Here is a 3,384-nt window from a genome sequence, read left to right on the forward strand (position 1 = left end):
TCTCAAGCTCCTGACCTTGTGATCTGCCCACTTTGGCCTCCCAGAGTGCTGGGATTACAGGCATCAGCCACCGCACCCGGCCGAAACCGACTATCTTAAAAGGGAAATAGAGTAAACAGATGATCACAAAAATAATGCAGTTTTTTTTTCTATTCAGCTATGTTTTCTTCCCTTATTTCTCTGATGATGACTTGCACATTGTCAGCCTTCTCTATTTCCTATAGTTTCCTTATTGTTTTCACTTCAATTTTTCTAATCTATGTTCTAAATCTTTTAGTTTTTCTTGCATTGTTTTGTGCCTTTTTAGTTTTGTTTTGAATCTCTGTGCAAATGCCCTGTGATTTGTGTTTCTTTCTTTCTTTTTTTTTCAAGGAATTACAAAGCTACTTTTAATACCTTGGGGTGAGCCCTACAGGAATAAAAAACACTGGGAAGGGGTAACCCCCTCACTCCTGGGAGTGGCCCAGGGGAAGAGAGGCTACCTGAGGGGAAGGAAGCACAAAAGGGACCCGCTGCAGACTCAGGGCAAAGGGAATGCCATTGGTGCTGGGACCTGTGAGCACTACAGGAGCGTGGTGGGACTGGCTCCAGGCACACAGGCGAAAGGCAAGAGGGTTGGACACGAAGCCACAAAGCTACTTGGGTTCCTCCTTCTTCTCGTTTGCCTGTTTTTGCTTCTGCTGCATGATCTCCGAGTCCCTCTGCTTGCGGGCGGCAGCAGAAAGCCCGTCATCTCGGCGCTGTCCCTTAACCGAGTCGCTCTGCTTTTTCATATTCTTCTGGTGGGCGAGCTCACGCTGGTTACCGCGGGGCATGGCGACTGCAGCGGCTCCGACCTGCCTCCGTTACGTCCCCCTGTGATTTGTGTTTCTGGCTTGCTGTTTCTTCTCAATCACTTATTTGCTCAGTGACATCTATTCAAGTTTGTATTGCTTTTCTTGATGTTTTTGGCTCTTTTGTTCACCTCCAACATATGATATGCCTACTATGTTTCAGGCACTGCGCTAAGTAGGTGGATAGATAGCTCTGCGCAGCCTCTGCCTCAGGCAGGAAACACTCTTTAGCAAAGGAGCACAGACTCTGAGGTCAAGCACATGGAGCCTGCAGTTTAGCTTCATCACTTACTAGTTGGATCCATACTTGATAGATTTCATAGCCCTGTCCTCTTTTTCCTCCTGAGGAGGGTAATACCTCACATAATTAGTACAGTGCCTGGAACTGTACTGATTGTAGAGCCTTAATATACATCTATTCCTTTGATTATGGAATTCAGTGGAGAGTTAAATCAACATATTCAAAACAATGTGAAAGAGTTAATATAAAGGCGTGTATATAAGATGTTTGGTGAACAGAGAGATGGTACCTACCTTAGCCTGGCATCTTGAAAAATTTCCTATAGAATAGCAATTCTCATCTTGGGACGAGTGGAGGGGGAAGGGATACAGAAGCTGCTGTGGGGAATCTTTAATCTGAAGGGGAGAGACTGAAAAAAAGTCAATATTATGAGACTTTTATATTTGGAGAAGTAAAAAGAACTTTCATAATCTATAATTAATAATTTATAAAAAGTAAATATAGGCTGGGTGCAGTGACTCACATTTGTAATCCCAGCACTTTGGGAAGCTGAGGCAGGCAGATCATTTGAGGTCAGGAGTTCCAGACCAGCCTGGCCAACATGGTGAAACCCCGTCTCTAGTAAACATACAAAAAAAAAAATGGCTGGGCACATTGGCTCATGCCTGTAATCTCAGCACTTTGGGAGGCTGAGGTGGGTGGATCACCTGAGGTCAGGAGTTCGAGACCAACTTGACCAACATGATGAAACCCCATCTCTACTAAAATAAAAAAATTAGCTGGGTATGGTGACACACAACTGTAATCCCAGCTATTTGGGAGGCTGAGGCAGGAGAATTGCTTGAACCCGGAAGACAGAGGTTGGTGTTAGCTGAGATTGTGTCACTGCACTCCAACCTGGGTGACAGAGTCCTCTGTCTCAAAACAAAAAAAAAAAAAAGTAAATATAAAATCATCTCAGATGGTGGAGATATTCAGAAGGTAGATTATAAATTTTGTTTATCAGCAATTCTCAGAAGGAAATAGAGTTTCATGGGAAGGCTATTATGAGATATTTGTATATATTATTTAGGAGTATGATTTTTAAAAGATTGAGAAACTTCACTATAATAGGTAATGACCAAGCTAAGCCTTGAATAACAAGTAAGGAATTAGCCAGGTGGAAAAGAGAGGAAGATGGAATTCCAGGTAGCAGAAACAGCCCTTACAAGGGCTCAGGGCTGTGACCAGAGATGGGCTGTTCTGAGGACTGTAAGTAGTTCTACATGGCTGTGAGTGAATGGTAGAAGATGAGCATGGAGAGGTTGGCAAGGGCGAAATCTCAAAGTATTTACATGCTCTACTAAGGGAACTATACTGAAAGAAATTGGGAACCATTGAAGAATTTTGAGGGAGGGAATGACAAACAGATTTGCTTTTCTCGTAGTACCTACAAATTTCCTTTCATGGTCATAATTTCTTCTTTAATCTTTTGGAAAGCAGTAGGTGTGGGTTTATTGACCCTGGCTTGAGTCAGCTGGTATTGGTATTTCTGCCCTGGTAGATGCCCTCCTCCCCATACTGACTTTCTCTTTCTCTTACAGATTTTGATACTTTTTGATTATGTGATTGGACCTAAATAGTTATGCTGTTTTGAAGCTGATCTTACTGAATTGTTGTTACCTCTCAGATGTCATCATTTTACTTTTTTTGGTGAGTTTATCTAGAAAGCGTTGAGTTTACTGGGAGGTAGCAAGAGGAAGAGAAAAAAAAAATCTTTCTAGTTCAAATAACTTACTTGATTCTGTGCTTTGCCCTGCATGACTCTGAGCAAGTCACAACCTCTCTGAGCTTCAGTTTCTTCACTAATAATATTCACTGCGTAACCCTGTTGTGGGAATGAGAGAAATTATTCTCTAAGTGCCTGAATCATGCAGGTGTTCAATAACGATAAACTCTGCAAGTGTCCTCAGTGCCCCACCCTATCCTTGCAGCACTCAATGTTCCGATATAATCAACAGCTTCTAACTGCAAGCACCTGTGACTCTCTGCCTGAGGGCTTGCACTAGCCACAGAGGTGTGATGGACCCTTGCTTGGGGCAGGCTGAAAATGCCAAGGAGATAATGCCCCCAGGAGCAGCCCTTTCAACCAAGATGAATGAGAGTTGGGAGATTAAAACTCCTTTCTTGTCCTCTGCGAGACAAACCTGAAGCCTGCTCCCCACATTCTCCCAGAGGTCCCATGGAGTTGTCTTCAATGGTAACCTCACTGAAGTGCCCTATATTGGCTTCTTTCTCTTCTCAGCCTCACTTCCCCACTCTCCTACCAGT

General features: G+C 43.3%; 1 pseudogene across 1 annotated transcript; it reads right to left on the reverse strand.

The window, feature by feature from the left end:
* Window positions 1–559: 559 nt before the first annotated feature.
* Window positions 560–840, reverse strand: LOC112619221 (annotated as a pseudogene). Its single transcript, XR_003118191.1, has one exon. The product of XR_003118191.1 is annotated as a small EDRK-rich factor 2 pseudogene (transcript).
* Between the last annotated feature and the right edge of the window lie 2,544 nt (window positions 841–3,384).

Source organism: Theropithecus gelada, chromosome 2, assembly GCF_003255815.1.
Source record: "Theropithecus gelada isolate Dixy chromosome 2, Tgel_1.0, whole genome shotgun sequence".
NCBI classification, from domain to species: Eukaryota; Metazoa; Chordata; class Mammalia; order Primates; family Cercopithecidae; genus Theropithecus; species Theropithecus gelada.